Source organism: Haliotis rubra, unplaced genomic scaffold (assembly GCF_003918875.1).
Source record: "Haliotis rubra isolate DU_JTF1 unplaced genomic scaffold, ASM391887v1 Scf520, whole genome shotgun sequence".
Taxonomy (NCBI): Eukaryota; Metazoa; Mollusca; class Gastropoda; order Lepetellida; family Haliotidae; genus Haliotis; species Haliotis rubra.
Genome location: NW_025767214.1, coordinates 690,001 through 703,463, shown reverse-complemented (window position 1 = coordinate 703,463; position 13,463 = coordinate 690,001). Strand labels below are relative to the sequence as shown.

General features: G+C 37.0%; 1 protein-coding gene across 1 annotated transcript in view; it reads right to left on the bottom strand.

Annotated features, from left to right (window-relative positions):
* Window positions 1-13,463, bottom strand: part of LOC124252675 — a 41,357-nt gene that overhangs the window by 27,035 nt on the left and 859 nt on the right. Inside the window, exons 2-5 of the mRNA XM_046686334.1 lie at window positions 6,965-7,062; window positions 6,491-6,534; window positions 6,204-6,263; window positions 330-459 (exon numbers count right to left, since the gene is read on the bottom strand). The gene's annotated coding sequence lies outside the window, so the exon portion shown is untranslated. The remainder of the gene's footprint in view (window positions 1-329; window positions 460-6,203; window positions 6,264-6,490; window positions 6,535-6,964; window positions 7,063-13,463) is intronic.

Below are 13,463 nucleotides of genomic sequence, written 5' to 3'. Positions count from 1 at the left end.
TGGCTGCCATGGTTGCTGTGGCAGAAATGTATGTGATCAATCTTGGAATCCAATATGGCTGCCATGGTTGCTGTGGCAGAAATGTACCGTGTGATCAATCTTTGAATCCAATATGGCTGCCATGGTTGCTGTGGCAGAAATGTATGTGATCAATCTTGGAATCCAATATGGCTGCCATGGTTGCTGTGGCAGTCACACTGGCAAATCAAGCCTCAAACTGCAGAGGTTTGTACCACCATTAGAATATTCTTCAGCTTCACATGCAAACACATTTGAAAGAAAATTGAAAGAAAAGTAGTAAACTGTGTTGTTATGTTTACAATATTTACTTTTAATGTATCTGTTTCGGCCTCCCTCCACTAACGACAGCCTTGCCCAAAATCGTACTTTTTTCCCATTTATCAAATGTGTTTCAACGGGCAAATCCTTTCCTAGCAATGACTCTCTGAGCCACTAATTCTGAAACAAACAATTCTCTTTTAGTGGCATTTAGAAACTGTCACATTAACAAACAATGAACGTCTAATAAACATGCATAATGCAATGCAGCAACCAAGAACATGGTTCTCATAACAGCATAGATACTTCTGGGAACCATAAATGTTCCTGATCATGATGTGAACATATTGATGACATGTATATTCAGCATTACCTCCATGATCACATGTATCACATATATGTATATTCAGAATATTGCCTCCATGATCACATATATCACATTGCCTCCATGTCACACATATATTCAGCATTACCTCAATGATCACATGTATCACATATATGTATATTCAATATTGCCTCCATGATCACACATATCACAAATGTGTATATTCAGCATTACCTCAATGATCACATGTATCACATATATGTATATTCAATATTGCCTCCATGATCACACATATCACAAATGTGTATATTCAGTATTACCTCCATGATCACATGTATCACATATATGTATATTCAATATTGCCTCCATGATCACACATATCACACATGTGTATATTCAGCATTACCTCCATGATCACAGACCCCATGAAGATCTGGGGTAGAATAGGTCTTCAGCGACCCATGCTTGCCACAAAAGGCGACTATGCTTGTCGTGAGAGTCGACTAATGGGATCGGGTGGTCAGGCTCACTGACTTGGTTGACACATGTCATCGGTTCCCAATTACGCAGATCGATGCTCATGCTGTTGATCACTGGATTGTCTGGTCCAGACTCGATTATTTACAAACCGCCACCATATAGCTGGAATATTCCTGAGTGCAGTGTAAAACGAAACTCACTCACTCACTCCATGATCACATGTATCACACATGAGTATAATATTACCTCGATGATCACATCTGTCACACATGAGTATATTCAATATTACCTCCATGATCACATCTATCACACATGAATATAATATTACCTCCATGATCACATGTATCACACATGAGTATATTCAGTATTACCTCCATGATTACATCTATCACACATGTGTATATTCAGTATTACCTCCATGATCACATGTATTAAACATGTGTATATTCAGTATTACCTCCTTGATCACATGTGTAAGACTTGGGTAATTGCTGTTATTGCATAACAATACGTCTCACGGGAAAAGGGATGGGCAAGTGTGTCTATTGCGCGAAGTGCTCCAGTCAAAGATGACACAACACAAAAAGACAGTTATAATATATATTGAAATAAAAGTCTTGGTAACAGAGTTGCAAAGAATTCGACTGCACAGTCAGGTGAAACCCTAAAAACAAGCTGCTGGCTTGTTGTCACCTGGCGACAGGCAGAAAAGAGCTATTGTTACAGATACAATAATGAAAATACATAATAATCCGACTGATATGTAGGATGTGGCGACAATACTTAATAGGGGCAACAATATTATTAAGGACAAATAAATACAATATTGGTACAAAAGTATATGTGCATATATGAGCACACAATCCCAAAGAGTATTTACAAAATACCTTTAATTACATAACCCAAAAGAATCGTCACACCCTCCTATCAGAGGATTTACATAGGGCCCCACCTGAGGTGAGGTGAAAGTCACATTAACTTTAAGGGCCAATGGAGTATAAAAATACATATATATACACAAAGTGTGGCAATATCTATACCCAACACATTTTGGAATATATGATACAGAAAACTGGTTGATTGATATACACAATAGCCACGACAGGACACCTGGCCTGTAATGCGACACATGTGGCTTCAAGGGAAATGGGGGTATGACTGCCTGTTGGATGATCATACTAGTCAATATGAGGCTAGCTCCAACAGAATGTCGATACACCCAGTAGGTACACCACTTGGGGCTACCCAGGATAAACACCTAATTGTAGTAAGTAAATTGACAATATGTAATAAACGGATATTACATAATTTATATTACTACGATATGTAGGTATATTAATGGCCATATAATATAATACATTATATTATTATTGAATAAACTGTGACTTCACTTTCACATCAAGTGGGGAAACATACTAAAATATGATTGATATAACAACATGTAGAAATATTACGTTTGATGATACGCGCAACGCCAGACCCGAAGAGAACGAGAAAATAATCTTGTTCAGAAAATAAACAATATTCAAATGCTGAATATGCTATTACCCATCAGTAGCACTTTACAGATATACTTGATAAAGTGACATGAGATGATGGTAGGCTTTTGCTATGTTAGAAAAAACATGAAGCAGACGATGGACCCTAGGTTTGTTTACATCCGGTGCAGCCATTTTGAAATGGAGCCGGACGGGAGCCGGAGAATGCAGAGGAGAGCCAAAGACAGCCCAGGCTGTGTGCTGCTCAGTGGAGAGGTCAGCACTGGTCAGTGAGCATGACCTCCACTAATTGGTTCCAGCTGATACCGTGATACTCTAACTGAGCACATGGTTTGGAAACCGGGACAGTGATACAGCCACTGTTTAATTTAGATTAAAATGGCAAAAGTGTTCTGTTGTTAACAGCAACAAGTTGTAAATAAATGGAATTTTGAATTTAGCAATGAGCTAGAGACAATTTTGACTGGCAGGTCAAATAAGCAAATTAATGCTAAACACACAAAGTACTTTACTAAAATGAATTTTTAGATGAAAATATATTACAATGAGTACATGTCATTTATTCTTGCCATTGAGTGCACGTTTGGACAGTCACAGATGAGTGACCTTTCGCCAGTTTGGCACAGCAAGAATAATTGATGACAGTGACCCAACACTTATTTTAATTGTAATTTATCAAATTAAATAATACATTAATTTAAAAGCCGCAGATAATTACTTATCCTGCTAACAACATAACTATACATTGGAATTTAATACAGAAGACCCAGTTGCAATATGGAAGCAAACTGAGGTTCTTACCTAAAAAACAAGCTGGCTTGTTGTCACCTCGACAGTGCAGGCAGAAAGAGGAAGATTTCAGGCTTGGGGGTCCCACGCTCCCTCTTGCCCCTGTCATGTGACAACATAGCCCCTGGGGATTGGCTAAAAAAACTTTTGCTATGGAACCCATAGCACCAGTGCCTTGAGCCCCAGAACCCTATCAGATAACTGGTAAAGGGCAGGATATTAGGTTACTTGTGCAAAAGACTGGGACAAAATATCCAGCCTTTACACATGTATCACACATGTGTATAATATTACCTCCATGATCACATGTATTACACATGAGTATATTCAGTATTACCTCCTTGATCACATGTATCACACATGTGTATAATATTACCTCCATGATCACATGTATCACACATGAGTATATTCAGTATTACCTCCATGATTACATCTATCACACATGAGTATATTCAGTATTACCTCCATGATTAGATCTATCACACATGAGTATATTCAGTATTACCTCCATTATTACATCTATCACACATGAGTATATTCAGTATTACCTCCATGATTACATCTATCACACATGAGTATATTCAGTATTACCTCCATGATCACATCTATCACACATGAGTATAATATTACCTCCATGAACACATGTATCACACATGAGTATATTCAGTATTACCTCCATGATTACATCTATCACACATGTGTATATTCAGTATTACCTCCATGATCACATGTATTAAACATGTGTATATTCAGTATTACCTCCTTGATCACATGTATCACACATGTGTATAATATTACCTCCATGATCACATGTATTACACATAAGTATATTCAGTATTACCTCCTTGATCACATGTATCACACATGTGTATAATATTACCTCCATGATCACATGTATCACACATGAGTATATTCAGTATTACCTCCATGATTACATCTATCACACATGAGTATATTCAGTATTACCTCCATGATCACATCTATCACACATGAGTATATTCAGTATTACCTCCATGATTACATCTATCACACATGAGTATATTCAGTATTACCTCCATGATTACATCTATCACACATGAGTATATTCAGTATTACCTCCATGATCACATCTATCACACATGAGTATATTCAGTATTACCTCCATGATCACATCTATCACACATGAGTATATTCAGTATTACCTCCATGATTACATCTATCACACATGAGTTATATTCAGTATTACCTCCATGATTAGATCTATCACACATGAGTATATTCAGTATTACCTCCATGATCACATCTATCACACATGAGTATATTCAGTATTACCTCCATGATCACATCTATCACACATGAGTATATTCAATATTACCTCCATGATCACATCTATCACACATGAGTATATTCAGTATTACCTCCATGATTACATCTATCACACATGAGTATATTCAGTATTACCTCCATGATACATCTATCACACATGAGTATATTCAGTATTACCTCCATGATCACATCTATCACACATGAGTATATTCAGTATTACCTTCATGATTACATGTATTAAACATGAGTATATTCAGTATTACCTTCATGATTACATCTATCACACATGAGTATATTCAGTATTACCTCCATGATTACATCTATCACACATGAGTATATTCAGTATTACCTCCATGATTACATCTATCACACATGAGTATATTCAGTATTACCTCCATGATTACATCTATCACACATGAGTATATTCAGTATTACCTCCATGATCACATCTATCACACATGAGTATATTCAGTATTACCTCCATGATTACATCTATCACACACATGAGTATATTCAGTATTACCTCCATGATTACATCTATCACACATGAGTATATTCAGTATTACCTCCATGATCACATCTATCACACATGAGTATATTCAGTATTACCTCCATGATCACATCTATCACACATGAGTATATTCAGTATTACCTCCATGATTACATCTATCACACATGAGTATATTCAGTATTACCTCCATGATCACATCTATCACACATGAGTATATTCAGTATTACCTCCATGATCACATCTATCACACATGAGTATATTCAATATTACCTCCATGATCACATCTATCACACATGAGTATATTCAATATTACCTCCATGATCACATCTATCACACATGAGTATATTCAGTATTACCTCCATGATTACATGTATTAAACATGAGTATATTCAGTATTACCTTCCATGATCACATCTATCACACATGAGTATATTCAGTATTACCTTCATGATTACATCTATCACACATGTGTATATTCAGTATTACCTTAATGATTACATGTATTAAATATGTGTATAAGATTACCTCCATGATCAGATCTATTACATGAGTATATTCAGTATTACCTTCATGATCACATGTATCACACATGAGTATATTCAGTATTACCTCCATGATCACATGTATTAAATATGTGTATAATATTACCTCCATGATCACATGTATTACACATGAGTATATTCAGTATTACCTTCATGATCACATGTATCACACATGTGTATATTCAGTATTACCACTTTGATTACATGTATCACACGTGTGTATTCAATATTACCATCATTATCGCACATACCAACATGTCCCACTATCTCTCTACAAGTACGGCCATACATACACTCACACAAATTAAGGATTTGGAATGAAAGTTCAGAGTCTGGCTAAGGTAAAGATTGACAATCAATTGTACAGGACTGATCCAGCAGTCAGACATCGCTTGACCTGCTTTGACCTCTTGTCCAAGTCGACAGTCAATCTATGCACTGTTGTAATTTAACTGACGTACATATATACTTACTCTATGTCCCGTACTGTGCCATACACGCACCACTTTGTTACCCCATTCTCAATATACCGACTGAAGGAAATGAAAACAAACATGTCAATTATTGTAATCTGCATTGCATAAACATAATTCTGATTACAAATATATATATAGGGGACCAATGACATCTCTGTACTATATCTATTATACTACATTTAAATTTTTATGAACATTACAAATCAACACATGGAATAGTTTCTTAACTGTACAGTAAAAAGTAGCAAGCAATATTCACTAACTTGCTTCAGAAGTTGACTTACTAATCTGATTTCCCATAATCACCAAGCACCTGTGCCGTGAGGACCTACAAGGAATAAAAACCAGAATAATAATCATCATAACAACACACAATAACATAAATTATCAGATTGAATATACATTGATGTTTTAGTATTTTAGCATGTAAGATTGGTTTGTTGTTTAACACCACATTCAGCCATATTCCACCTGAATGACAGCAGTCTGCAAAAAATCAAGTCTGGACCAGACAATCCAGTGATTGACATCATTGGAAAGTCAAAGGAAGTGACTCCATAATAGTGCCATAAGAACTTGCATCAATGCATGTAAATAAACCGGCAAAAACCAGAGTTTCAGGACCATTTTAGACTATAACATATTTCCCCTTCCACAAAATGGTATAAAATAGGCCATTAAGCCATGGTGAAGATGAGTTTATGGCGTGGAAGCAAACACTGGTTTTAGTTCATGCAAGTTTATCAAAGGTTACTTACATAGATGCAGACAATTACATGAGGGAGATACATTTACTTCCAAACAGGCTGCTACTGTCTCATATAAACATCGTTCAGCTCAGCGCTGGGCAGGAAACCTGAAGATAATAAACAGTGTAACATCAATAATCAACAGTGCACTATCAATAATAAACAGTGTACTATCAATAATATACAGTGCACTATCAATAATAAACAGTGCACTATCAATAATAACAGTGTACTATTAATAATAAACAGTGTACTATTAAGAACAGTGTAATAATAAATAGTGTAATATCAATAATAAACAGTGCACTATTAATGATACTGACTGACTGAGTTTGGTTTTACGCCGCTTTTAGCAATATTCCAACAACATCACGGCGGCTATTAATGATAAACAGTACACTATCAATACAGTGTAATATCAATACATTGCTATAAACAGTGTAATATTAATAGTAAACAGTGTAATATCAATAATGAACAGTGTACTAAACAGAAGCTCAAATGATTTCTGCTTCATAATTTGTTTTTAATCAGGTTTACAGGGAAGTGTTTGTGAACAATGTAACACTTGCAGGAAGTTCCTCTATTTATCTCCTATGATTAGAAATAATGTTTCGAATTCAGTCGACTATTACATATCTGCCATGTTCTGTCCTACTGTAGACACTGTTGTATCTAAACTCTTTCTATGTGGTAGACACAACCTGATATTTCACTGATTACAACCAGCCTATTTGTATCCATGCTAACAAGCACCATGAATTGTTGCAGCCGTGATGTTTATGACTCAATCAATGTATCTGACGTTCATTAGTTGATGGGGTCGGTGAGGTAGTCTAATGGTTAACGCTGAAGACCCGGGTTTGATTCCCCACATGGGTACAATGTGTGAAGCCCATTCTTATGTCTAACCGTCGTATTGCTAGAATATTGCTAAAAGAGGTGTAAAACCATACTCACTCACTCATCAGTTGATAAACACGGTGATAAATGACCAATGTCTGTCAGTGCCAGGACAAAACCAGTGGCATCTGAAAGCTTATTTTTTTCATACGGCTTAAAAAATAGGGTTGGCACCACAATTCAAGGGTTGGTCGGGTAATTGGAACCACAACATTCTATCTTTTAGGCCTAATAGCTCTCATGTCAAGTTTACTCTGAAAATGAGAGTTTCCTGGCTGCTTGTTGTGTTATTTTAACAAGATAACTTAATAACTGAACACAGTGATAGCTAATAGACTTCCCAGAATATAGAAAACTGTTATGTGTTAGCATTGCAACACTCTAAGTTATATGAAGAGCACATGAAAAACAAATACAAAACTTACTTGGGTGCAATCTAAGTAAGCTTAGGCTCAGTATTATTCATTACACTGCTATAATGAGTCTAACAAAACCTAGTAGAAGGTCGCGTCAACTAACCTTTGAGCGACGTATGACCGACCAATCAAACGCGAGACGGACGAACAGATTTAACCAATCAGATACCGACTACTTGTTAGGGTACGGCGGGATTTACAATATGTTTTTGATTTTCTCCTCCCTGGATGTTGACACGGATCTCTCAACAAACGAAAATCTACACAAAACACAGATATTTGACCTGTATATACACTTAGGGGGTTTCTGATGACATGGTTACTATTAGCTTATGACATCCTGGAATATTGACAAAAACGCTATTTTCAGTGACTGTTTACTCATTGTGTCCATGTGTATCACTCGGAAGCGATCGTGCGGAAAATAGCATTCGGAATCTGTTTTTGAGGCAAAGGTTCAAACAGTATGTGCGAATGTTAACTTTCACGATTTGGTAAGCTAGCTGTGTTCTGATTGGTCAGTCCATAAGGTTAGCTGACGCAACCTTCTACTAGGGTTTGTTAGACTTAGTATAGCAGTGTTACGAATAATACTGAGCCTAAGTTTACTTAGACTGACTTGGGTGAGTATTGATACCATGTGGAAGTATGTAATATATGTAACATCATCAAACATCACCTACCTTGACAGTAACATATGTCCAAAGCAAAGCAAATAATTCCTCTTTCCTGTTACCTCAACTGACGAACATCCCCATCTTCCATTGTTTAATGCCATGGAAGTACAATAAACTATGTCCTGTTTCAGTTTATTTGTTTGTTGTATAACGCCACACTCAGCAATATTTCAACTGTATGGTGGCAGTCTGTAACACGATCAAGTCCTCACCAGAAAATCTAGTGATCAACATCATGAGCATTGATCTATCCAAATCAACCAAGTCAGCTACCCTGACCACCCAATCCCGTTTGTTGCCCCTTACAACAAGCAAAGGTTACTGAAGATCAATTCTGACCCAGATCTTCATGGCTTCCTGTTTCAGAATACATTGTGCATGTACCATGACATATGAGAGAGTTACTTCCTTGAGTTTGATAAAGTGTGTAGCTAACATCTGTGAGTATCGACTGTTAATAGTTACTACTTCAAGCTAATTAACTGATAACACCAAACTTACTTTTTGATTTTAGCCCCACACCCAATATACCCATTGACAGACTTTATATCCTAAAAAGTAACAGCTGATGGCTCACCGCTCCCTCCTACAGAAGTTACTTTAGCCATTCAATCACTACTGTTGTTCAAGGTGAACCACCTAGTTAAATGGCTTGGATGATAACGATACAATACATACGTTATTTTACCTGCGATACGATACGTATCACGATACATACACCTTGAAAGAATGACACAGTATTAAGATTTAAAATGATTTATTTCAAGGTATTTGTGTATAACAATAACATTATTGTAATAAACAAGCAAGAAACTCTATCATACTTGTGTATTTTTCTCTAAATAACATGTTTAACATGTTTAAGATAATACTGTTTTGAAAAAAAGTCATGCATCGTTTTGTATCGATACACCAATCGAAGATACGATAGCTGTATCAAACGTTAATGGATCGTGATGCATCGGTGTATCGGTGAATTGACCCAGCCCTACCTAGTTAAAGGAAATGTGTTGAATTCAGGACCCTGCAGTCCAAATCATCAGACAACATCACCAAAGCAGAGAAACTCCCCAACAATCCAGTTTGACACAGTAGAACATATAGCAAAATCACAAGAAGCATCATGCAGATGGAATTTTGGTTTCCTACAACATTTGTACAAAGAGAACATTCTAATCCCATAGTCATCTAGACCTTTTATCTCATACAAATACACCCTTGAGTTGGCCAAAACTAGGAGTAAAACTTTGAAAACAAGTGCCCCAAAACTTCTGGATACACATATTCTCAACTGAAAATCAGAGTACGAGCTAAGAGGCTCAGCCACACTTTAGAAGAATAAACTCAGATAAGGATGCTGAGAAACATTCCCTTGACATCACATATTCCCTTGCTCAGACCAAGACAAGACAAGACAAGATTTTTATTAGGTCAAAGACCAATACAGTTTAGATCCACTGAATATTTGCCTGTGCACATGGCGAGGTATAGACAACAAGCATCTTATTATTATTATTGCCCAAGAGGGAGCATATGTGTAAACAATTCACAAAAATTCAACTTTGTTTCTTTCATTTAAGACATGATAAAAGCACTTCGCAGATTTAAGTACATCAAAACTGTTTTCACATTTTAACAATTTGATAAACTTGAACATACTTATATTTTCCAATAGAATATTACTTAAATGTTGTTTAAGTACTTCTCGATATTTTGGACAAATCAGGAGTATGTGGTACTCATCTTCTCTTTCGTTAGTAGAAAAAGGGCATAATCTATCAGCAAATGGGACTTTAGGTACACTCAATCATAAGCATATGTGAACCGAGATGTGAAAATGCAATTCTGTACTTCTTAACATCAATATTAGTTGGGTATCTCCACCACTCCAGCTCAAGCATCTGATAGTTGGACAACAGATTTAACAAACACAAGTCAGAGCTGACAGACAGGAATCCCAAGGGCCCAATGCTATTCATGGATTCTACAACCATCCGACGTGATCCCTTGAAAAGACTGACTGAGTTTAGTTTTACGCCGCTTTAAGCAATATTCCAGCAATATCCCGGCGGGGGACACCAGAAATGGGCTTAACACATTGTACCCATGTAATCAACCCGGTTCAGAAAAGACCACACTGAGGGCCAAAAACCTCCTGCTCTAACCAACAGTTCAGCAACAACTCAAGAAACTGCACTCAAACGCAAAGGAACATGATCCAGTCAGAAAACACCCATTAGATAAATCTAAAATAACTGGCAAATAGTATGAGTAGCAACAATAACACAGTCCATGAACTATTAAAAATTTAATCTTAAAATTTTTTCAAACAATAATTCTGAACCATAGTCTCATGTGTCTGTTACCAGGCTGTCGGATTACCAACTTCATGAGACAACCACTTAGTTTTCACCAAGTGCCTCACTTCCACAGATGTTGACTCATGGCCACTATAATCTTCCTGCCCTGTGCCTCACATCAAGGTCAATGAACCTTACAGCCAATTCCTTCTACTTAAAAAGTTATGTATTTCACATAGACATTAAGTATTAATTAACACAATCACATCAGACTTTCAACAGATTTCAACTATATTCTAATCTCAGTGGTGAGTGAGTGAGTTTGGTTTCATGGCACTTTTAGCAATAATATTTCAGCAATATCACCAGAAATGGGCTTCACACATTGTACCCATGTGGGGAATCGAACTCGGGTCTTCGGGGTGACAAACGAATGCTTTAACCACTAGGCTACCAAACCGCCCCTATTCCAATCTGATCATTATGGACACTAGTCAATAGGTAAAATTTAGTGTTTAAAATTTAATATGATGATTAATCAGACATATATATATAGTATGACCAGAAATTATTGAGAATTTTAGGAATATATTTAATTGGATTTCTAGTATAAACAACCTTGACCAGCTATCCAGTGCTTGGTTTCATTCAAGAAAGACAACTCCGTTAATCCATTTTCATTAGTTTGTGAAGAGTTACCCCCCTTTGTTTACTTGCTAGCAGACGACATTTTCAGTGATCCTGAGTATGGATGATTGAGAGGAGAGGAAGTTGATTTTAGAGTATTATAACAAGGACATCAGATCAGCTAAAGTGATTTCAAGTAGAACAGGCATCCCTTTGTCTACTGTTTATCGTGTTTTGAAAAAATATTGCAAATGGATAGGGCATTGAGCACCAGGGAGGCGCAGGTAGGCCCAGAAATTTGACTGTCAGTGATAGGAGGCGGCTTGGTATTCTTGTTTCTAAAAACAAATCGAAGGAGTTTAGAAAACTTAAGGCTGGATATGACTGATAGAGGAACTGTGGCTGTCTGCAAGGAGACAATTAGAACTGAGCTGCATGCAATGGGTTGGCAGAAAAGTCAGGGAATTCCATCAACGATCATGAAACCTGAACAAAAGGAGCGAAGGTTGAACTGGTGCTTACAGCATAGAAATTTTAACTGGGACAATGTGATTTCTCAGATGAAAGTTCTGTGTGGCTGTTTCCTAATACACTGAAATTCTGGACCAAACAAACCGATAAACCTCTGTATCAGCGCCCAAATTTAACGTGTGGGATGGCATATCTGTGTTAGGGGCAACGCCCCTCTGTGTATTTGAAGGGAATATGAACAGTGAGCGCTACACAGATATTCTCGAGGGACATTTACTTCCATCAGGGCATTTTTCCAGCAGGGCAACGACCCAAAACATCGTTCAAAGCAGTCACAGGCCTGGTTTCGGACCCAAAATATGACATTATTAGATTGGCCAAGCTATAGCCCTGACCTATATCCAATAGAAAATGTTTGAGGACTTATGAAGGAAAGTGTCAATAAGAAAAATCTGACAAATATTGCTGAAATGAAAGATGAGGTGGTCCGATATTGGGACAGCATGGACCACGACTTTCTAACTTCTTTGATCAATAGTATGCCCTGCCGCATTGAAGCCTACATTGCTGCCCATGGTGACTTGACAATATACTAACTGTTCACCTGTCTTTGAATCTGGAGTTATGTTCTGCTAATACTCACATTTAATACGTGAGTAATGAGTGCAATTTTTTTAAAAATACAATGTTAAAATTCTCAATAATTTCTGGTTGTACTGTACCTGACACACTTTTTAGATAAAGTCTAGGGTCCCAATCCACAAAGGACCCATAACTCTACAACCTGTCATAACTATTATAGCTGATCATAGGTTTGTGAACGTATTGGTGTGATTATAGAATATGTTCGCCACCTAATTATGCAACTATTTTACCATCACATTTACCTTATTCCACCAATAATCCTTTCCTCTGATACTCAAAGGGTTGGGGTTGGGGTTGGGGTTAGGATTACGTTGGGTTGGCGAACATATATCCTTTAGCAGCTCCAACGTTTGGTAGATCGGGACCCAGTTACAAAGTGTTTGTACTGTAGTGGCAGTGTTTAGTCCAGCATATAACTACACGACTTAGCACTATACCACGGTGTGCACGGCGATGTAGGCCTTAGCTG